At 34.1% G+C, this 25,805-nt stretch overlaps 1 pseudogene; it reads right to left on the bottom strand.

Moving 5' to 3' along the window:
• Positions 1 to 365: 365 nt before the first annotated feature.
• Positions 366 to 22,112, bottom strand: LOC111371833 (annotated as a pseudogene).
• Between the last annotated feature and the right edge of the window lie 3,693 nt (positions 22,113 to 25,805).

The raw sequence follows: 25,805 nt of genomic DNA, 5'->3' as shown, positions 1-25,805 counted from the left end.
AAATAAAAAGTCGTTTGAAGATGCTCTTATCTTTAAATACTCTAATGACGAACCGACTTCATGCCAAATCATTATATTATATGTATTGTACGTTCTGGAAAGCTTATGTCCTCTTACATCTCGTGACTTTCTGTCGCATTCTCAAAATTCGGATCTAAGACTTCTATCTCATGACATAACCGTCTGAGGTTGAATCCTGGAGTACAAAATAGGACGTGAAGAGTAAAAGGACATATTTTTCCAAAGTGTACAGTACTACGTAATAAAGACTTGGACGAGATGCCAAGTCGTGAAACCCACTGGGCAGCCTTAAGGTGATGTTCAAACAGACTTGTGCATTTAAACTTTTAACTCATCGAAACAAATAATAAAGAACACGATCTTTAGAAAATTATATCCTGTCCCTGATAAACAAGTAACAAAACTGTTAAATTTTTTCATTTGCAGAACAGAAAGATGACTAAATCAAGCAAATATTCCCTAAAACTTCTTATTTGACAAACATTCAAAATACAAACTCTTCCTCTGCTGCTCCATTTAGCAGTCCTCCATCCTTCATGGCTCGCAAAGCTTCTGCTGTTGAGTCATTGATATTCAGTAGATATTGAACTCTGGCCAAATTTTCGGGTGACGGGTCACTTTTCAAGTATAGGAGGAAGAGATCAGCCAGTTCCTCTGGCACGAGTCGAAGGTACAGCCTTGTCACAGGCTAACAAGTCATTGAGAGAATTAACCGACAAGAACATAGAGAAACAATTAAGTCACACAATCAATAAACGAATCTTCTAGAACTAAAGAACAAAAATATGATGCATACACCCCTGGGTGGTTTCTCTGCCTTAGAAGTGCCCCTGCCTGTACAAGGGAGTTCGATAATCTACTTCGTGCAAGCTCCTGAACAACTTCTTTGGCCTTAACAGCATTAATATTGAGATCTCTCGGTATTTTCTGATATACTTCCTCTTCATCAAACTCTCCTGTACCAGATGAGAAGATATCATCAACGATTTTTTTGAACAGGTTCTCTCGTAAACTTTCAGAGATCATGGTGTCCACATCAACCCCATTTTCTTTCAGTTCTTGAATTTCCTTTATGCTAAGCCTCCCCCGGCCAACAGAAGTTTCCAGTGCTGCTGCCAATTTTGTAGTAGTTATGCTCTTTTATTATTTTTTGAGAATACTGAGGCGGTAAGCCAACATTCTTCTGCAACTCATTGAGTTGCTCAATTCTTGCCTTAGTCAACTGTCCATCAGCTAAAATAACTTCGGCTTCTTGCCTGAAAGCCTGTTCAGCTAAGCTCCTGTGTATGTCAACAATCTCCGTGTCACTCAATCCAAGTATTCCACCAAGTTGGTTTAGCAGAACATATTCAGAATCATCCTTCTTTGTAGTGATTTGAACCCCAAATGGAATTCTAGTCACTTCACCAGTTAGACAAAATAGCAAATATGTCTTGTAAAGATCAGTTCTATCCCTTTCTGGGAGGTCATCTTTAAGATTTATCTCCGTCTGGCTTGGTTTTCCCATACTTTCCTTGCTTGGTCTTGCTTTCCGAAGTGACTGCAAGGACTCCCATTCCTCATCTACCTCTGTTGGTTTTTCTTCTTCTTCAATAGGCTCTTTAGGTGGAGTATCAGTTGATTCACCTTTGATGTTTGCAACTAGTTCAGTGACAACCAAGCTATTAAAAGCTATCATCTTTTTGAGTTCTTTAGCAGACTCCGTACGATTACTCGCCACCCTCGCTCGTTGAATGTAGCTGATGAAAATCTTACGGACCTGCATTTATCCAAGTTATTTATAGCTATCAGAAATTCTTTAAGAACATAGTCCAACAAATATGTACGGATATCCTGATTCATCAGATACTTACTGCCTTACTAGCAATAGACATTGCAACCCCCCTGGTTAAACGTAAACCAAAAGCAGCCTTTCTGACAGACTTCTTAACTTCAGCATCGTACCCATCCACTCCTGCAGCAATTGCTTCTTTAATGACCTGTCAAAGTGATTTTGGATTAGAAACTAACAATCATGAGGGCATAATGGAAAGCAAGGAATACCAGAAAAACTAAATAAATAAATAAGAACACCACAGTTTGTTATGACAAAAGAAGGGATTTCAATAGAACAAGTTCATTAAAAGCTTAGAGTAATCATTTTTATCACATTAATTACAAAGAGCAGAGCAATGGTGTAACATAAGATTTTCGGTGGCATTCCAATAAAATAACTAAAAATTCAAATGAAAACAGATTTGTCACAGCCAAAAAGCTCCAAGTCTTCTATAAACGAAGTCTAACCAAGCAAGGAGCACAAATAGTACCTACAATTATCTAGGCAATTATCTAGGCAATTCATCTCTATTTTCCTTTTAATTGTGAAGAGAAGCAGAGGCTTCTTATATTTTTTCGATAGGAGATGTGATCCAGGAGGTACAACCATAATACAAATCATCCTACTCCTTATAAACAGGATCAAAACTTGGTAACAGCCCGTGTCATTGTAAATGTGAAGAACAAACCTTTTCAAATAAACTGCCACAGATATCTGCATGAGCTGCTTCAACGGTTTGCTTTGGAACGCAAAACATGATCTGTATCCGTTCCAATATTTTCACGTCGTGATCACTAAGTTCTCCTTTATCAGCTACTAGTTGCGGAAGCTTTCTCCGGTAAATTCCTAGACATTGAAAAGGAAAAATCTTTTTTAGATAGAAAAAAAAAATCACAAAAGACAAACTAAACATATTACAGCATTTTAGAGGTCATGTTTGTCAAAAATTAAATGAAAATTAGAATGTGAGTAATATAGACACAACAAATGAATTTTCCTCACTTATACTGACACACTGGGAAGAAAGGCTTTTTCCTTGATGGAGAATTAACATATCAATTTTCTATGGCCGTATAGGGATAGTGATGTCAACGAGCCGAGCCGAAACTCGAGGCTTGATCTTTTTTCGAGCCCGAGCTTGCTCGGCGAAAAAAAAGGCAGGCCTTGTTGAGCCCGAGTCGAGCTGGCTCGATTTATTTATTTTTTAATACAAGATTACGAATCTAACATTTTCTTAAAAAAAAAATTTAAAAATTACATAATTTATACGAGTTACAAATCAAATAAAAATTACAACTTATAAAATTGCATTACAAATTAAATAAAAATTACAACTTATAAAATTGCATTACAAATTAAATAAAAATTACAACTTACAACCCTCCTTTTTCCGGACTTGGGACCGGCTACATGATGTAGACGGAATTAAAATTGTATACGAATAAAATATTTCGTGTACAATTTTTCTTGAAACAAATAAATTTAAAAATTACATATTGTTTTGAAATAAATTATTTTAAAAACTTACAACATTCTATGCTTGGATCTGCTGCAACTCTCCGGCCAGTATACTGTCAACATGTTCTTGAACACGTAATTCTGCACATTCCCAATCCTTCAAACATATTAAAGCCTCCAATATATCTTCTTTTAGTCTTGCACGTTCATCTAATAAAATTTGACCACCTAAACTGAATGCAGCCTCTGACGCTACCATAGACACCGGAGGTGTTAGTAGATCACGTGCAATTTTTGATACAATTAGATATTGTCTTTCATTAGACCTCCACCAATTTAGAAGACTAAATTCCTGAAATTCTTTTTCAGGTAACATACTGAGAACGTCTACGCACATATATCTAGCTAACTCGGAGGGGATTTCAAAATTTGTACTACCGACATTTATCGCTCTAGATATCGATGAACTATAACCAAACGAGGAAACACTTGAATTGCTTTTCAAAAAATTCCATAAATTATCTGAATTTTTCAAAATATTTCTCAAAGAAGAACTTTGGGAAGTAGAACTACACCGGCCTTCTTTATCAGCATAATAATTATACATTTCAGATAACGTAAATTCTATATTCACATGCGATAATTCCACATTCAAGAAATTTGAAATCCCCTTCACAGTGGCTATTGTGTCATTCAAATTAAATTGAGAGTTCATTACTGAAGCTAAAATAAATAAAGAGGGTAATTCTTCCCAATATTTACAAAATTTTAACTCCATAGAACAAACTAAGTCAGAAAAAATGGCAAATTCCTATATTTATGAAATGTTTGTGAAATGTAAAAAAATGTTATAAAACAAGTGAAGATGTAGGGTAATAAACTCCGCTACATTCCTTTGTAGTATCGAAAAAAGATTTTATAATTTTTTTACATTAAATGCAAGAGATCATTCTCAATCTTCTAAATTATGTTCGGGTCCGTATATATGCCTACCATTATAATATAATGAAATCACTTTATCATAATTTTCATACCAATGTAACATAAAATATGTAGAGTTCTATTTATGTGTTACATCAGTGACAAATGATTTCTCCTGTAAGCCATACTCTGCACACAAACTGTTAAATGTTTGTTTTCTTGCTGGTGACACGATAATAAAATTTATTATTTGTCTAATTTTATAAAAGAGAACTTATATGTTCTAATCCAGTTTTTACAATTAAATTGATAATATGATATACACAACGTTGATGAAAAATAAAGTTCCAAATGAAGGTTAAGATCTTTTCTCCCTTGTTTGTTCTTCAAAATCTCCCAAAAAATGTACAAACGGCGTCCCCCTTCGTTCTGATCAGGTTTTTATATTTACAGAACCCTAAAATTTTGTTTCCATAAGAGTTTCGGAAGAAAAAAGAAACCAAAATTTTCTTCAACCTTTTTTTCTATGCGAACGCATAGAGTAATCCTATGTGGTCGCATAGAAGGAATTTTCCACCCTTATTTTGTTTCGGTATGGTACTATGCGACCGCATAGAAGATAATACTATGGGGTCGCATAGTATTATCTACTATGGAGAAATTGCATTTTGGTCCTCCAACTTGCATCCTTAACTTCTTAGCATCTTCTCTTCATTCTTTTCATTTCATCACCCCACGGAATCGTGAATTTGGCAATTAGCTTAATTGATTTCTCGATTTGTTCATCGAGTCAACTTCTGGATATTTGCACTTTTGGTCCCTGAACTATCATTTTGCTCCATTTTAGTCTTTTTTGGCTCTTTTCTTCTGAATTTCACCATGTTCATCGGTGTTCCCTACAATTCACAAATATAACTAGATTAAGTCAAAATTCAATCATTTTGCTCATTATTAAGTCATGTTTGTGACCTAAATAAGTGTGCAAAAACACACTTATCAGAGGTCCTTATTTTTGACACTATCTGTTATGTATATGCTATTGATTCATATTTTTCACAGATTATCCGGAAGTTGCAGAAGGGTGTGCATTTGGAGTTTGTCTGGGTCAGGGTTTTTTTCGAGAAAATCATATATGTATTCCAAAGGGCAGTTTGCGGCTTAAAATAATTTAAGAGTTGCATAATGAGGGCCACGTAGGTCGTGATCGAACATTAAACTAGTTGCTGCCTCTTATTTTTGGCCTTCATTGTGCAAAGATGTTGGTAGGTTCGTGGAGCGCTGTTGAACATGTCATTTTGCTAAAGGCTAGGTTACAAATGCTAGATTGTATATGCCCTTGACTATTCCGACCCAACCTTTGACAGATGTCAGTATGGACTTCGTCTTGGGGCTGCCCAAGACTCAATATGGATTTGATTCTATTTTTGTGATGGTTGATCGTTTCTCCAAGATGGTCCATTTCATTTCCTACAAAAAGACTATAGATGCTATCGATGTGGCATTGCTATATTTTTGTGAGGTCTATCATCTACATGGACTTCCTGTTTCTATTGTGACTGACCGGGATACTCGTTTTCTAGTCACTTTTGGCCTAGTTTATGGCGTATGGTCAATACACAGTTGGACTTTAGCAGTACATATCATCCTCAAACAGATGGTCAGACGGAGGTTGTGAACTGGTCCTTGGGTGATTTACTACGTTGTTTAGTAGGTGATCACATCAAATCATGGGATCAAAAATTGTATCAGGCAGAATTTGTTCACAATCATGCAGTTAATCGAAGTACAGGCTTTAATCCATTTCAGGTAGTAGATGGCCTTATTCTTCGCAGTCCTCTTGATCTGGTTCCACTTTCTACTACTATTAAAATGCATGGTAAAGTGGAGGATTTCATTCAGCAGTTGCAACAAGTTCATTCACAAACTTATGATCATTTGCAAGCTGCTGTTACTAAGTATAAGTATGATGTAGTTCTTAAACGTCGCCATGTGAAATTTGAGGTTGTTGACTTTTTTGGGCAGTGTTGACAAAGGATCGTATTTTTGCTCATGAATATACCAAGCTTTCTGCAAAGAAGATTGGTCCATTGGAGATCATTGAGAAGATTAATCCCAATGTATACCGTTGAATTTACCTAGTTACGTTTGTACATCTAATGTTTTTAGTATTAAGCATCTGGTGCCATTTCATGTGATAATTCTGATAATGATTTTACTTTCTCGGCAAATTTGAGTCTCAACCAGAGGAGAATGATGTAATGCATAAGGAATTGGACTTCATGGAAAAGTGAGACCGATGCAAGCTGAAATAGGAAACTTTCCAATTTTTTGAGAAATGTTAGGTAGTCTATTTTGGGTTAAATTTTAGTCTAATTTGATCGAAAATGGACCAATGAAGACGTACGCCCAATTTCGCCAAATTCCTTCGTTTAAGTTTTTTTTTTTTCTATTTTTGGTAATTTTTGTTTTGGTTATAACTCTTTATATTTAATTCGGATTTGACTTCTGTTTGTTGGAGGATAACCCTTAAGATTAGGAGTTTCAATTTTTGTCATTATCTCAATTTTTTCATTTTTTGGGAAAAATATTTTTTATTATTTTTTTATTTTTCGAATTTTCTTTGGGTTTTCCCTATATAAGGCATTGTAAGCCCTTTGTGGCCGCATTGTTTTGACAGAAATAAAATTTCATGAGTTTTTTTTTTCATCTTATAAGATTTATTCATCTTTCCTATAATCTTTTGCTACATCATTTAATTTCATTGTTTGATTGCTTGATCACAAATTCAATATATAGTTGCTTGTTGTAGTTATAAGAGGCTCACTGTTTAGAACACTGCTTGATTAACATATATCCAATAAATGTGAGAAATATTTATCACACATGCAATATGTTAGTTAATCGTGAAATTGAATGTATTCTATTCATTCAAATTCGGACTAGGAATATATTCAGCTTGTGACTAGAATATATTTAATTTGTCTTGAAAAAGGGAATTAAATACAAGAGATTTATCGATTGTCAAGAATGTACGAACAAAGTAGTTACAAAATTCAAAATTGAAATAGATCATAATATGAGGATTCGCAGTCCAATAAACTCAATACATATAAATACAAAGCCAAATTTTAAAAGCTTTCGTAGATTAATTTAGAATAACTACAAGACATACATTTCTTTGTTTGCTTACTTTGAATCTGATTTAAAACTAATACACTTGGTTGAATTTTATTTCTCATGGGACGACGCATGCAATTCATCACGTATTACTTACGGGATTTCTCTAAACAAGTTCTTGATGCCATTATCAGGGAATAATTTATTTAATTTGAGTTTATTATTTATTTTTGTTTTCTAGATTTCAAGTTTTTATTTGATTAGGCTATTTAGTGAGGAAACTAAGTCTCTTGTTTTGCCCTTTTAAGGAAATCATTGTTTATGCAAAATTCTAACGAGATAGAGCTTCTTCCGGTAGGTCTCGAAAATCGTGAGAACGAAAGAGTTGAGAGAAACGGCAAAAAATCTACATTCGAATCCAGATCAAAACCCATGACCACTAGATCAACCAATTCAGCCAGATCAGCTAAGAGCATTCGCAAATGATGGAGAAGCTTTAGTAAGGGATTATATAAATCACGTTCCAGTACCTATGCAACCACCTATCATATATCTACCTTTTAAACAAGCTAAGTTCCACATTAGACCTGACATCATCGACTTATTTCAAAATCATCACGACATCAGTTTTTTTTGGAAGATCAACAGAAAATCCTCGTAAATATATTTAGGCCTTCTTGAGGCTTTACAATATCATCAACCACGAAAACATGTCTTTTGATGCATTTCAACTGTACCTATTCCCTCACACTTTGAAGGAACGAGTAGGGGAATGACTAAATTCCCTAATTTCTAGAAACATTATTTCATAGAATGACGTGGTGTAAAAATTCCACTTTGAAATTCTTCCAGCCATCTCGAGTCCATTATATCTTAAATGAAATTCATACTTTCAAGCAAAAGAATCTTGAGAGTTATCTAGAAGTATAGAAAAGATTCAAAGACTATTTTCAGGAAACACCCCCACTATGAACATTCATAAAGACTGATATTTGTATATTCTATTCATGCCTGACGCCTGAATTCTATAACATAACCGATGCTTGAGTGGGAAGGTCAATCTTGTATATTCAATTCGAAAATCATTCAGAATTTTTTAAAAGAATTGTAGAAAATCAGTCTACGTGGCCAATAGGCAGAGAAGTGTCAAGGAAAATATAGGAATACATAACATTGATATAACTATATCATTAGTAGCTCAAATGGAAACATTGACAAACAAATTAGATAGCCTTACTCAGCATGTGAAGATGGTACAGCAGTTAAAACAATTTGCGAAGGGCCAGATCATATTACAGAAAGATGTCCATTAGCCTCCACACACTTAATCCAACCAGAGGAGGTCTATTGTACGCAGAACTTTCGAAGGCAAAATGAGCTAAAATGAATAAAGAATGAAATGGAGGGACAAAAATGCAACAAAAGGAAAATTTGCACCACAGTCCTTGCACACAGTCCAATTTTCGCTTGCACAACGCACCCTATTGTCCATTTATCAACAGCAAAATCAGTTATCGTAGGCAAATAGTAAACTATATGGTGCGCGAGGGAGCCCTTGCTAGCCTGAACAGCATAGTGTCCTTTTTGACCTAAATTCTTTTAGAAATCAAATACAACCAACTATTTGTCCAAATGGGAATGCTCTAACTAGACTGCAACATAATATACATATTTCTCATCACAAGAAAGAGGTTAGCATGCACCTCAAAGGCGATTAACACAGGAGATTGAAGATTCAAAGTTCGGGTTGAAGATTTACGAAGACGAAATTGATTTTTTAATTGCCAATCATTGTTTTCAATTTCGAGTGATGTTTTCCAAACTTTTTGTGTGATTGATTAGTAACATACTAGGCTAATTCTTTTCATGTATTGGATGAAGAAGAAACATTTTATTGTTTATTTTTAATTCAAGACAAGTATTTTAGTTAAATTCTTGCAATTCTTGATTAGTCTTGCATGTTTTAGTTTTAATATTCGATTACTTTATCGACAATTGAATATATTGCTTTTTGTTTTAGTGTTGGAAGGCTCACAATAAGTCTAAAATACTACTTGATTAATATAAGAGCAATAAATATTAATAATACTATTTATCACGTTTGCAACTTTGAGATGATCATAGAGATGTCAAACCGGCTCGGTGGCTCGGGCGGCTCGTGGCTCGAATGGAGCGAGCCTAGGCTCAAGCCGATCCCCATTTTGGGGCATTGGCCCAAGCCTGAGCTGGCCTATCGTGGCTTAACGAGCCACAAGGGTCGGCTCGTGTCACGGGCCACACCCGAATTCGAAGATCAAAGTTAAATATAAAAAAAATTTAATACATATATTTAGTTAAGTTGCCATTATAGCTGCCTGTAACGGCAGTTAGCCCATTGTATTTTATACTCTTTTTTTTTTTTTTTACTGTATTTCATAATTCAATTTACGAGGTTAATATTAATTTTTGGATTTCAAATTTGGAGGTAAAATTAATTTTTTTGGCTATAAATACGCAGTAAATTTTTAAGTTTCAAATCAATTTATTTCAATCAATTTTAAATTGCAATATTATATATTCAAGTTTCAACTCTAATTTTTTTGCTCTCGATCTCATATTCAATTTCTTTCACTCTCATACAATTATACGTTAATATTTTGTATTTTATACTATACGGTCTATACTAGTTATAAATGAATTTTACTAATGAAGAGTTTAATCAGTTTAAGGGTAGCTCGAGTACTCCATCTGGTTATGACGATGCATCTCGAAATGTTCCAATTGATTTGGAGAATATTGATGAGAAGTACTCAAGATTAAAAAATCGAAAAAAGAATTCTCGGATTGTTGGCAACATATGACAACTAAAAAAGTTGGTGTTCAAAATGGAGTGGATATTTGGAAAGCATGTTGCAATTACTGTGGCAAAGAACTTAGTTGGAAGCCCAATTCGAGCACAACACATTTGAATAGACACATATTAAGGAGTTGCAAAGCAAAACCAGTCGATCTCGACTCGAAACAGACTGAACTAGTGTTTGGTGATTCTTGTTCTACTCTTTCCACCTTTGTATATTCACAGGAAAGATTTCGTGAAGGAATGGCTGCATACGTGGCTACAGCAGAGATGCCGCTTACGATGATAGACTCAGTACACTTTACCTGGCTCGTGCAGAAATATTTTCAACCCATGTATTCTTCTTACTATAGAAATACTCTTTGTTCAGATACTGAAAAATTATATAACAAAAGAAAACAAGTTGCTATTGAAAGTCTAAAAACTTTTAATAGTGTTATATCATTTAAATTTGATTTATGGACCGGTGGTAATAGAAAACGTTATATTGCTGCTACGACTCATTATATTGATCACATGTGACTTTTACATAAAAGGATTATTGCATTTAGATGTGTAGATTATCCTCATAATGTCACTAACATATACATGATTTTAAAAGATATCATACAGGAATATGGTATGCAAGATATGATTCGAAATTTTACTTTTGATAATGCTAATGTGAACAAAGGTGTTATCGAAAGAATTTATTAATGATCTTAACCCTTTATTTGGAACTTTATTTTTTTATCAATGTTGTGTATATCATATTATCAATTTAATTGTAAAAGCTGGATTAGAACATATAAATTCTTCTTTAAATAAAATTAGACAAGTAATAAATTTTATTACTGTGCCACCAGCAAGAAAACAAGCATTTAACAGTTTCTGTGCAAAGTATGGCTTACAGGAGAAATCATTTGTCACTAATGTAACACATAGATGGAACTCTACATATCTTATATTACATTCGTGTGAAAATTACGATAAAGTGATTTCATTATATTATAATAATAGGCATATATACGAACCCAAACATAATTTAGAAGATTGGGAATGGTTTCTTGCATTTCACGTGAAAAAAATTTTAAATCTTTTTTCGATACTACAAAGGAATGTAACAGAGTTTATTACCCTACATTTTCACTTGTTTTACAACATTTTTCTACATTTTACAAACATTACACAAATACAGGAATTTGCCCTTTTTCTGACTTAGTTTGCTCTATGGAGTTAAAATTTCTTAAATATTAGGAAAAATTGCCCTCTTTATTTATTTTAGTTTTAGTAATGGATCCTTGACTTAATTTGAATGGCACAATAGCCACTGTAAAGGGAATTTCAAATTTCATGAATGTGGAATTATCACATGTAAATATAGAATCTACATTATCTAAAATGTATAATTATTATGCTGATAAAGAACGTCAGTGCATTTCTGCTTTCCAAAGTTCTTCTTTAAGAAATATTTCAACAAATTCAGATAATTTATGAATTTTTTTAAAAAGCAATACAAGTGTTCTCTCGTTTAGTTCTAATTCATTGATGTCTAGAGCAATAAATGTCGGTGGTACAACTTTTGAAATTCCCTCCAAGTTAGCTAGGTATATGTGCATGGACGTTCGCAGTGTATTACCTGAAAAAGAATTACAGGAATTTAGTCTTCTAAATTTGTGGAGGTATAATGAAAGACAGTATCCAATTATATTAAAAATTGCACGTGATCTACTAACACATCTGGTGTCTACGGTAGTATCGGAGGCTGCATTCAGTTTAGGTGGTCGAATTTTATCAGACGAACGTTCAAGACTAAAAGAATATATATTAGAGGCTTTAATATGCTTGAAAGGTTCGAAATGTGCAGAATTATGTATTCAAGAACATGTTGACAGTATACTGACCGAAGAGTTGCAGCAGATCCAAACATAGAATGTTATAAATTTTTAAAATAAATTATTTCAAAACAATATGTAATTTTTAAATTTATTTGTTTCAAAAAAAATTGTACACGAAATATTTTATTTGTGTACAATTTTAACTTTACCTACGTCATGTAGCCAGTCTCAAACCCAGAAAAATGAGGAGGGCTGTAAATTTTAATTTTTATTTAATTTGTAATGTAATTTTATAAGTTGTAATTTTTATTTGATTTGTAACTCGTATAAATTATGCAATTTTTAAATTTTTTTTAAGAAAATGTTAGATTTTTAATCTTATATTAAAAATATAAAAAATCGAGCCGGCCCGGCTCGAGTCTAAAGCTCGAGGCAAGCCTTGTTTTTTCGGCCGAGCTTTTGCTCTGCTCGGCTCGGCTCGGGCTCGGAAAAAACTCTTTTAAAAAAGCTCGAGCCAAGCCCGAGCCTCGAGTTTCGGCTCGCGAGCCGGCTCGGCTCGACTCCTTGACATCACTACGGCCATATATGCCCTCTGCATGATCTATTTGCTATAGATTTTATATATTGCACAAACTTGTAAACTAAATTAGTTTTCTAACAAACTGACAATTGCACCAGTACATTGAATAAGCAAACAGAAAGTGAAATCCTCAGAGAAATATGATGGCAGCATGTCTCTGATGCAAGTCTCATACTATAGACTTCTCAATTTAACATATAGTACCTTCATGAATCTCAATTGCCTTCTCTGGATCAAAGTGCAACTCTTCACATAGATTTTGAAGATAGGCTGCTTTACTATCAGCAGCGGCTAAATCACCACTGGATACAGAGTTCTGAAGACGTTTACGATATACTTGAGAGGTAACATCCAATGCAATTGACTCCGCTTCTCATGCACCTAAACCAAATATATTCCTCAATTGGTTTAATGCAGCAAGCTAGAGCAAAGAACAGAAGGATGAAGTTAATAGAAAAGTAAATAAATGAAAAAGGTAGAGATGTATTGTCTAGGAAAAAAAGCATATTCACATCGACAGGTACACCAGAAAAAGATAATAATATTTCTTCCCAATATCAACTCGTGGTACCAGTATTTGAGATAACATTCATGGAAGTTTGTATCTTTAACACCATTTTGATTAGTAGTAACATAAACAGTTTTTATTTTCCAATATATATTATTCAACTTTGCATAGGGACTAGGATGTAGTTAAATTGTTATTTACAGATCGTGTTATATAAAATTAATAGTTGAAAATTGAGACAGAGATATATATATTTTCTCTGGAAGACAGAGGTATAGGTGAAGGCGTAACAGCATAACTAACTATGGCTATTCTTTTCATTCTAAAGAAAATGAATACATCTCAAAGAAAAATCAGAATAGAAATTAAAAAATTTCAAGAGTATGAAACCTCTACAATTCATCAACTAATTAGTAATCCTGGTTATATAATAATTCACTCTATCATAACTATCCTTCACTAGTAGGAAGCAGCATAAGCAACAACTTGTCATGTAGTAAAACACATACTTGGACTAACATAACAATGAAATGTAAAACATTTATTACTAGTTAAAATATGTAAAGATAATAAATTAATGCGATTGAGTAACATGACCATCTAAGTCAAGTTATACTGTTAAATAACAAGTTGTCCATTTTCTATTTCAACTTGATTATAGAAAATTCATGTGCCTGACAGACCCTGATGATTGCATAAAACAAAATCTTACCATGACTACAATTATAGGGAGACACAAACTAACTTTCTATTAATTAATTTTCTCATTCAGGACTCGCAGTAAAACTGATGGCCCAATGCTAAATCGCTAAGTGCAGATTAACCTGTCTAGCAACTAGCCCCCATCTCCGTAGTCCACCTCTTCCTCTACCATCCACTTCCATGGCATCCTGCTAAACTAAGGCATTTGCATCAGAACCACGACTGGAATTCCACCAACCCCTCCACACTACCACCAGCTCCTCAGCTGCCAACAACTCAGTAAAACCACAATAAGAACATAGGAAAATGGAATTGTAATAATCTGAAACCCATGGAACAGAAGCATCACCCATTACAGGAACTGACGCCTTTGCCGAAGCCAAGAATAAATCTGTAGCTACCCAAAATCAACACCACCTGATGTTATGGGTCAACTCTGATGAGGAACCGGTTGGTGATGAGAATTTTTATGCCTCGTGTGATTAACTAATCTAATGGCAGAGGTGACCACCAGTATTAGATGTAGTATTGGGCTTCATTGGTGCCTGACAATGGTGGCAGAGGCGGTACTGAACAATCCAAAATTTCTCCACTTTCAGAAAATGGGTTAAAATTTTTTACATTCTTTTTAATTGAGAATGAACAATCCAAAATGATCCTCGGCATTCTTAAATTCTAAGCACCACCTCGGACCACCACCCAAAACAATAACTAAAAGGGAATGGGCAAGGTGGCCTAATCATTTGGACAAAGTGAAGAAACTCAAGCCAAAAAAATTTTGGCCAAAAAACTCAAGCCATCATATTGATTTCTACCATGGACTCTATATGTATGAATATACAAATAACACATATATTTCATTAACTAAAAGAACATTATAGAAACAAACTAAGCCTTATTCCCAAGAAATTTGATATCGGTTACATGAATCGTTCTTCCTCATTCCGTTCAATTCATAGCTACATGCAATGGAAGACTTAGCAACTAGATCCCTAGCAACATATATATTTCATTAACTTGGAGCACAATAACAAATATTATAAACATGTAGTGTTTATGAACAACGGAAAAATAGTATTTTGCATATTTTTTAAACTATATTTTAATTCCAGTTTTCATGTGTATGCGTGTTATAGCTCACCTGTTAACTATTCAGTTCAGAATTCAGTGGTAAGTCACAGCACTTATATTTAATATTTTGAACTACAGATAAGTGGAGTGCGATCACTTTAAGTGGTACTTCTTAAATTTTATCCATCTCAATCTAATAAGCACTCAGTGTGCTACAGTTTTAAATATTGAATTTTGTTATTGAGCTCCGTAGTTTAGGTCCTTTATCGTGTGAATTTGCACAACCTACATACAGATGTTAACACTTTATAATATAACAAAACACAGAACATCTCCCCAGCATCTTCATACCTGGAGAAGCAACAACCCAGAATAAAAGACGCTTTCGGGGATGGATTTTCACAGTTAATGGAATGTTAATGTAAAATTATAAAATTCAAAATAGTGAACATAGAAAAGAAATTCCTTAGCACCTTAAGTCATCCATCTTTCTATCACAATCATACTCCCAACCTGAAACAATATTCATCAACTCTAACTTAAGTTTTCGAAGAAAAAACAGTTGAGAGTTGAGACAGATAAATTCTTTTGCGGAACTTTCAGCAAAGCTCAAATATTATCAAAACAAGAAGAACAAATCAAACATCAAGGCCTAAGAAGAGCAGGAGACCAGAAATCAGATAGCATTCATACCTATCAAAGATACAGGTCCAACCCCATGAGCAAAGCGACTGGCATCAGGATGGCTCTTCCGTGAGATTAACAGATTGTTGAACGCCAATATCTTGTCAATCTCCTCAATGACACGTTGCCTACGAAATATTTCAGTTCATCTAGATGGTGTAAATACCACAACGTAAAAATGGTAGTAAAAAACAATGCCAGATTTTCAGCCCTATTAGAAGGAAAAGTGGATAAATTTAGTTGTATACAACCAACAAAGTAATTGCAAGGTCTGAGTGTGCCCATCATTATATGACTAACCCATTATTAGGAAGACTGTCAATGGCTTGCTATTTGATCTGCATGACTGCATTTATTATGTCTGAGAGGGGTGGGCGAAATCCTCGGAACCATATGTACCAAACCACCACCAAACTAGACCCGCAGACTTGATCCCGTTCCGAAAGGCGAAAAAATGAACGCTGGTTTTCTAGAACCAAAAACTGGCATGTTCAATCCAGTTTCAAATTACAAAAAATAAATTCTTGATTTTGTGAACGAAGAACTAGCAGGTTGAGTCTGAACAAAACTTTCACTTTTTTTTTGCTTTTTTTTTTTGTGACAAGTAATTAACTTTCTTATGTATTTCACCTTTTATAGCAATGTAAATAAATGTACAAATTTACATAGATAGATACAACTGATGCAGCCACGCGTGCATAATTTAACTCACGTTCTAAGCTCATTCTTGAAAAGAACAGAACCACACACACACACACACATAACTGGTTCGGTCCAGTTCTTGCAAGAACGGTACCATGCCCATCCTTATTTGGGTCTATGCTCAGTATCAGATCAAGCCAAACTCAAAATTTTATCACCTGATGTAGATTAGGGCAAAGCTCATGCATAAACGGTATTGGGCTGATTTTAGCTCAAGTCACTATATTTGTCAGTATGTATAAAATCATAATGGTTATTTCAACTTTTGCCCTTGAATTCAGTATACTCGTCTATTGTAAAGTTTCGTGATGATTATATTGATCTAGTGAATCATTCTCTTCCACAAAACAAACATTTTATAAGAGAAGGGAGATACAGAAAAGACTCCCTCGAAACTATTAACTTGTTAGCCATCTACAAGTTCAAATAACTTGAACTGGTTGTTAACATACCCATCTCTACTTCTGGACTTCAATATACTCAGAGCAGTAGATATATTTTGCTCCAAGAGCTTTCTCGTATGCTTTCTAAACATGTCTTCCACCAGCTGCAAAAGAAATGAAACCACCACATTGAAAGGTTATGTATCATCACTTCTCAGTCTTCTTTGGTACAACATTGTGATACACGCTTAGATTTAAATGTCAACCTTTCAGAAAGATCACACCTCATCAGAAAGTCGATACATGAGTTGTGCTTCTCTAAGGCTGATCAACTGGCCAAGATCAACATCTGCAAACATTTCAATGTATGTCAACATTGCAGTCTTGGTCAAATAATGTAATTTAGTCAATAAGAATCATACTTAAACAGGCAGCTCTACTCAAAGCATAATTAAATTATATTATCACAAAAAAAAGGGGGGAAATGATGTGTCCTGCAAGGAGCAGAGGATCATTTCGCAAAGATGGACATGCCACTAAATGTTATTAGAGTTGAGAATGAAACCAAACTTAAACAGTATTCTTCGGAAAATGCATGAGCAAAACTTTCAAGATGTTCATTCATTCCTGGTAATAACGTATTTGATTAGAATGATGAACACAAAGGAATAAAGAATACTAAGATTTTCAAGAAAAAGATGTAGAATGGTAATTGATTTGGAGTTATGTAGACAGAAGAATCCAAAAAGCAGCAAAAAATTAGAGCAAAATAAATTGCAAGAAATTTATTATATTTTGACATCCAAAAGTTTGCTGCATTTATGAAGACTTGCATTTACCTGGGTCAACTGATTCAAGCTTGAAGGCATAGTCTTTGCACATTGTCCCGAACAGCAACCTCAACCTAATGGACAAAAACGAAAAAAGGAACTCTAGAATGAGATGAAGGTTACCAATGCTAAATTTAATTATTTTCACCAAACTTAAAAAATTATGATTATACCACAAATTGTTTTCGACGAAACTGGTTCAGTTTAATGCATACACCAGACAGTAGTTACCTGGGCATCGGTAACCTTGAACACCCTTTTCCAAGGTAAAAGAAAACCAGATGCTTCTCCAAATACAAGATTTGAGATGCATATTAGCTTCTGAAACGCCTGTACTTGAAACATCAAAATGGTCAAGCTCTAAATCTCTGCACCTGTCATGTGGCATTAAAACTATAACATCATAGCTTATACATTATTACCTAACGTTGTTCTATATCAGCATCCCGATCCCCAGTTTCAATCCTTTGCCTGAAAATTCGCCCACCAATCTGAGAAATAGAAAATTGAACACTAGAATTACAGTAGTTTATTACCAACAGCGACCATTATTACTTCGGCATAAAGATTAAATTAAACATAAAAAACTTACTTCCATGTGCATGGCCGCTGCATCTGGGTCATCAATGCCCAACGAGTTCTTAAATTGGATGATGGTTTCAACTTCACTGCCTTTAAGATCTTCTCTTCCGGGAGGAAGCACAGCAGATACAAATCTAAGAAGAACAAAAAGTTACTAAGAGGTTACACATAAAGGGCTTGTTAAGTATGTTTAAAAAAATACTGTAGTCATTTTTATGTGTAGCAATTGTTAATATCGATTATCAAGACAACAAACTGAAAAACAACAAAAAAATCTAGAAAGGAAAGGTAATTTCTTAGGCTTTATTCAACTATTGTATTGCCTACTACCCAACAATGCACCACCACCAACTGAGAACAATATCCTTACCCCGTGAATTACTCATTTGCAAATAAATGCTATTCTATTCTCTGAACTTTTATTACAAAATTTACATTGTAAGAATAAGAGTGGTATACCACTTCTACATGAACCACAGACTAGTGATACAGAAAAAATTGTCAAACAACTTTACTTACCGGCAATATATATCACAAAGCTCTGAATTGAACGCCTCATTCTGTTTGGCAATACCATATCTGAAAGATTAAACAAATGCAGACCGTTGAGAAAATGAAAATAGATGATCAGCTTCAAAATATTGGTAAATGACATATTATAATATGACTAAAACCTACAAATAAACTGAAAGAAGAAGAATTATGGTCATGCAATTCAAGAACGTATATGACATATATTTATTTGAAAATCAATAAATTTAGTTCCATAGTTTTAAAAAATAAAAATAAAAATAAATTATTGAATAATAATAATAAAATATTCCTATTAATTTTGAGCTGATCTGTATTGCTTAGTCTTAAATGTAGATGCAAAGAGTTGAAGTAATTGTTTTGGGGGCAAATCATAAATTATTTGTTTAGTTCATTTTGAGCTTATTAACACCTGTCTTGTGAATATAGCAACTATTTGTTTTTAAACTGAGAATTTATCGCAACAAGTAAAAATTGATTTTTTTTCAACAAGTTTTAAGGGATGATAAGCACACATTTTTTTATAAGCTCTTAGCACTTATAAGCTCATTTTCTTTAGCAATCCCAAGCATCCTCCTTGTTTAGATTTTTTTTTTTGGTGGGGGGGGAGGGGGGTGGGGGATCAGACCTTGAGGACATAGCTGTACAAATGACTATGGTTTAAAAAACCAGATTCAGGCTGGCATCAAGGCGCTAACTGTGAGACAATTTTTGAAGGCTTACGCCTCATAACACCGCTCAAGGCTTGTGAGGTGTGTATTTCTTAATTCTCTATACACATTCACTTTGTTTAAAGTGCAGGCGCACATAACATACAAATTTTGGTTGATCCGTTTTCGTACCATTAAAAATTATGTTTTCTCATAGTAAAACTCTGGGAATCATCAATTTTCCACCAACTAAAATCATAGTTCTTTTTTTGTTACTTTATGAATTTTTCTTTTGTTAGTTTGCTCATTTTAAATTGCTTTACTATGAATTTTGAGAATTTTATGATTTATTACAAGCTTATTTTGCATTTCAATAATTTTTTGACATTTTTGTGTTTACCTTGAAGGTTATGGCTCAAGACGTCTTGAGGCATATGCCTCATCTCATGAAGGAAAACACAACATTACCCGTTACGCCTTTTTAAACATTGCAAATGATGGAAAATGTTCCATGAAAACCTCACATCGTCCAAGGATCTGGATGCACAAGAGAGTATGTACAGTGAAGGGCTTCTGTCAATGGAATGCAATGTATTGGTTCAGGTAATTTTTATTTTTTTTTTATGAAATCATTTTTTCTTGTGTGCGTGTAGTGTATTGTTATTGCCATGTTATTAGGAAGTTTATCTTCTGCAGACTTATAAGATTATTTCAGAGTCCTATTTATCTTGATCAAACTTGTTAACTTTTTGCATGTTACAGGAGATTTTACCTGAAAAACTGTGAATGATTACTTTTGAGTTTTTCACATGAAACGTCTGTTATTTCAGACACCAAGAATATTTTCTGTTTAGTAGAAACTTTGTGTACTGTTTAAATCTGGATTCTTCTGTAGATAGTCCTTGATATTCTTATCCTAAGACTTTAACACAATATCAGTGAAGTAAATGATCAGACATCCGGGTTATTATCCACCTTACCCTGCTACTGGTGATGCAGAGACTTGTAGAGGGATCTACTAAAACTTGAAGCAACAACACAAGACCTGATGTTATCAATCTTCTACAGATTATGTAATGTGAGAAATAAATGAAAGTCAACTGTCTAGATAACATATTATTTCAGCAGATACTTGATAGCTAGAGCATATCTTCATCCCTTTACTTTGAAATTTTCGAAACTATCTGCATTTCTTTTGGAAAACTCCACGGTTTTTTTTAGTGCATCTGTGATCTGACACTGACTCAATTGCCAGTAACTCCTTTTTGTTGGACTTCCTATCTTTCTAAGTTCTTCAATTGTCTCTTCGTAGTTTTTCAAGTTTATCCTAAGTTTATCAGTTATTATCTCCCTCAGAATTCAGGTCTAACAGTTGGATGTAAGGAACGGTACCTTTAGGCAACATCACATATAGCTGCCTAGTTGTAATATTTCAGTCCTTAGTTTTCATATGGATACCTTATCAGGATGAACATCTTCTTTTCCTTTTCGAAATGTTTCAAGTTCATCACATTTTCCTATAGCAAAAGTTTTCATATGGATACCTTCTCAGGATGAACATCTTCTTTTCCTTTTCGAAATGTTTCAAGTTCATCACATTTTCCTGTAGCAAACTTTCTGTTTTTGCTATGTCTTTCTCAAAATATCTTCTTTGATTAGCCACAATTTGGTTTTCATCAAGTTAGATGTTGGAACACATGATCCCACTATCACTTATGTTGTCATCTCCAACTTTAATACCCATATCTGGTAAATTATGACGTTGGCATTCAATTTCTAAGGAAAATCTTCATTTTTCCTGCTATCTTATTCTTTTTTGAGTGAATTTGTATTTTTCTCCGTACATTTTGGGTATCCACCTTCATTTTACTCAGAATTAACCTTATAGCACAAAAAATTGGAAGTTCTACCATTATTTTCAAGCAAATTGTCTTTTGGCTTTTGGCAAATTTTTTGGCATACAAGGCATCTTGGCTTTTTTGTATGTCTCTCCTAGTAGTGGTAAATAACTGTGCCATATGTGTGAGTATAATGATTGGGTTTGTTTTGTGATTCACAAAACATGACTTCTCTAACAAAAGAAAAAAATCCTATTGTGTGCTTCAGACATCAATTGAAGGTAAAGCACCATCAATCATTGATTATGATTAATTAAATTGTGCAGGTAATGAACTACAGCCCTGTTATTGGAGAAAACTACAGAATACCTATAACAACTAAATGTGCATTGCAATATCCAAATAAATAAATATCAGTTATATAACAACTAACTATTCTTATCTTGGAACTGGATCCTTATAGTTGAAATTCATGAAAAAACCTGGGATCATCACAACTAACCACATAGTTATGCATAAGCAGCACCAGCCCCAGCAGCACCAAAAGCCACCGCGCCACCCAAGCCAGCATTACGAGACCCAAGTCCATATCCAGCCGCAACAGCAGCTGCAAAGACTAAAGCCGAACCAGCTATTCGAATAGGAGGCGACATGACATCGACCAAAGACTGGACACCCGTTAGCTCCCTCTTCTCCCCAAAAACATCGGCTTTGACAGCAATACGGGATGGAAAAGCAGAAATAGTACTAGAATTTTGCTCCAAGGAGGAATCCCGAACAGTGGAGATTGTATAGCGGTAGCGGCGGAAACGAGTTGAGGAAAGGCCAGGAGGGATTCCGGCGGGCTTTAGGGTTGGGGTGAAGAGGGTAGTGTAGTGGTTGGCGAGGAGAATTGATGGGTTCATTTTTACTCCCTACCTCTCCCTCTCTCTACTGTGTGAATTTGAGAGGATGTTGGAGGTAGAGAGAGGATAATGGTGTTGAGTGAAAGTGCAAGGTGAAAGGAGTGTGTGTGAAGAAGAAAGAATAAGGTTGGGCGAGGGGACGGACCGTGAAGAAAATGGAACGAAGAAAATAAAGGGAAATTGATTTACAGATTCTCAAAAAGTGTTTGTAAGTAATTTGAGAATTGATTTTTTGATCGTTAATTGGAGCTTATTTGTAAGAGAAGAAGTCAAATATAACGATTAAAATAACAGAATAATGGTCAAAAAATCAATTTTTTGAAAGAAAAAATCACTCTCAAACAAGCTGCAAATTCCATTTCATATGGCCGGCCCGTCCGATTCAGGTCATATATAAAAAGTATATCACTCGTATATTATGCGTTTAGCTAAAATATGAATTTTGACAAAAATTGATGAATGTATGATGAAAATTTAATAAAAATTATCGACTCTATAAAAGGTATGATCGAAAATAAATTTTAGAGCTCGTTTTCCATAAGTTAACATAGCTTGCTTATTGTCTACATTTTGGCTTTAGCTATTTAGGGCAAATTGATATGGTCATGAGAGAATTTCTTCTTTTTCTTTTACCCTTTGTTTTCTCAATCTGATTTGGCGTTGAAAAATGAAAGCAAAAATATTTGGTACACAATAACGGAACTACGAAAGGCATCATGCAGAATAACTCACAAATTTTTTACTTCCTCATTCTTTAATCTAGTCTAGTGTTATTCAATTCAGCATAACGAACGTGTCGTAATTGCAAATATAGGGATGAGGGATAAAATATTTGAGGGATCATTTACCTTTCCCTCGGAAAGAGATGAATAATATTCCAATCCTCCATCCCCCAAGCGTACACAAAAAAAGGGAAAAAATATATATAATTAAAAAAAAAAGATGTTGATTTTGATGCAAATTCTATTGATCACTTTAACTTTTTATAGTTAATTTGTTGTATTTATTGATCTTTAACTTGTTTAATAGCGTCAAATTAGCAAAATTGTGGAGACATCAGTGGCAATAAAGCTCGTTTTACTTCCAAGAGATATGTCGAAGCTTTGACTGTCCAAATTCTCCAGGATTGTCTATCCGAAGTTCTAATTTTGAGGGGAAACACTTTTGCCGTGAGAAAATTGACTGGCAACGTGACGGGGCCTGAAATGTTGGTTGAATCATAAGAAATCCCAAGTCAGCAGATTGTTTCCACTTTTTGTGATATTACATTAGTTGTCTAAGTTTTTAGACCCTCACTCCTCGGAAGGACTGGGTAGAAATATTCGACACCAACAAACATTCTCGAGGCCCCCTTGGAAGAAATTCGGAGAAAGGTGGCAACATAATTGTCTAGAAGTAATATTAACTTGTTAGGTTCTGGACAGAAGAGTTCAAACTCTTAGAGTTCAAACTCTTAGAGTTCAAGCTCAACTTATCCACGAGCTTCCACCTAAAGTATGAGCTTCGTCTTATGAAAGAACTGATCAAGTTATGGATGACGTTGACCATAGTGGAGGATGAATGGTTAGACTATCCCTAAACGTGTGGAAGGAAGAGATTGACACTGAACTTCCAATGGTTGAGGATTCCAGAGAATCATGGACAGGCCACGTTCATTTGGGAGAAAAAAATCTTCTCTCTACCAACCACCCTGATGTAAGTCATGATGAGCCCACTAACTTCCTGGCAAAATGTCTACGAATTGATCACTTAGTATATGTATCTTTTTTCGAACTTTATTCTAGCATGCCACTGGTTATAATTGTCAATAATTCCAAAAGTTTGATCTATCCAATGATAATTATATGAATATCTAAACTGCAGAGTTAACGTTGTTCAAATGTTGGTAGATAAATTCTTTAGAATGAGGAAGCAGAAGCACCGAGGTAGGAGAATTGAAGTGGCATCATGGTGGTAGCAGCAGATAGAAACTGGGTATACCTTTTCTTTTTTTATTGGAGGCTCGTAGTATGGGCCTGCTTTATTACATTGGATAGATCCATGTATATCTAAAACTGCATTATGCTTTAATTACATTCTCTATACAGTGGTGATTCTTATTTCAGTGAAATATAGTAATGTCTTCTCTTCAAGATATGAAAAGATTATAATTTTATTTTACGTGATAGTTTTTCAACAAAGTGAAATTATTTTTCATAATAGTTGATTATGTGATCATTTTTCCTTTTAGAATTATTTGTAATTCTAAATATAGTCTTCTAACTAGAGTTGGGCGTAAAATAGCCGGTTTGATAACAAATCAAATCAATCCAACTCAATTATTAGTTTAAACCCAACCCCATCGATCAAGTTTAGGGTGATTTGGATTGGGTTGGTTGATATGGACTTGGGCCAAGTTCAATCCGATTATTTGTTGAATTTGAACAATTTTTAAAGTTTAAAACTACTTGAAACCTATATAAGAAATTCTTTAAACCCACGTCAACTTGCAAACTTTGAACCATTTCTTCTTTAAAAAGAGGACAAATTTTAGTCACAAAACTTATCCAGATTTCAGTGAAAACATAATCGAGGAGGCGATTCGACTATTTGAATTTTGTCTGTTACAATTAGTTTTTCGATGGCTTACTGCATATTTAACGAGGAGAAAGAGCAAAAAATAAATGGCTTTCTTTCTTTGTTTGCAACTCTAAAAATGATACATGACTCAGCTCTTAAGAATATTTTTAAGAAGCCCTTTAAACATAAAATGTTCTTTATTTTAAAGTGACAACTTTTAAAATTATGTTTCAAGAGACTTTTTTTAATAAACATTTTAATTTAGAGAGTATGTTTGACTCTTCAAATTTAGAGAGTCAAACCCACTCTACTTAATTAAATATATTCAAAGTATTTCAATTTTCAATGAAAAAAAATAATATAAAAATTTAGAAGAAAGCTAGTGAAAATAAAAGATAAAAAAATAATAATATTTTTTTTATAATAGTAAAATTTAATGTTCAATATAAAGAGCTTATCGTAGGTTCCCAATCAATGGGAAGCTAAAGAGACTACCCACCACTACGTAGAAAAGAAACAATGAACTGACAGAGAAAGCTTTTGTCAAATCTATTTGTAGCATCTCCATGAGTACGGGGGAAATAGCGCCCTGCCTAATGATAATTTCTTTTTCGAGAAAGCCCAATCATACTGAAAAGTTTTTACTCTCTAAATTGTAGAATGTGCTTTTTAAAAATAGAAAGTCTTTTGAAGATACTCTAAGTTGCTACATTTCTTGATTCTATTGTGTAAATATGTTTTTAGATCATCTTCCGGCCTTCACAAATAATTCTTAATGAAACTTACATCAACCATATCTTTCAAGATCCAATTTCAAAAATCAGATCTAAAGTTTGTTTATACAAAAATTAAATACTAATAATATTCAATATCATCTATCTTCTTTCTTTAATACCCCATTTGAGCTCATTAATTCTTATTTTCCCACATTTTTCAACAGTGTTCAACCTACTAGCCTGCACACGTCTATGATCAACCCTGTTAGTGAATCCAATCACGTGTCAGAGGTTAATAATAGCAACACAATCATTGACGATACAATGACGATATCACCCCCTTCTAATTTTACCCATTCCAAGTTGAAACAATACTGGGGGTAGTATTGTAATTGGTGGCCTCAATGGTGGTATTAAAATATTACAAATCCATATTCAAATGGAACACAGTACAGTCCACTGCACTCATGTACTCTATGGGTCCCAACTGCTTACACTTGTTGATCTAAGAAAGTGAGATGTAATGAAAATTAGCCCCTGTTTGATTAACATTAAATTAAATTACATTACATTCCATT

Source organism: Olea europaea, chromosome 22 (assembly GCF_002742605.1).
Source record: "Olea europaea var. sylvestris chromosome 22, O_europaea_v1, whole genome shotgun sequence".
Taxonomy (NCBI): domain Eukaryota; kingdom Viridiplantae; phylum Streptophyta; class Magnoliopsida; order Lamiales; family Oleaceae; genus Olea; species Olea europaea.
The sequence above is the reverse complement of the archived record's forward strand: the minus strand, read 5'-3'. Positions and strand labels throughout refer to the sequence as shown.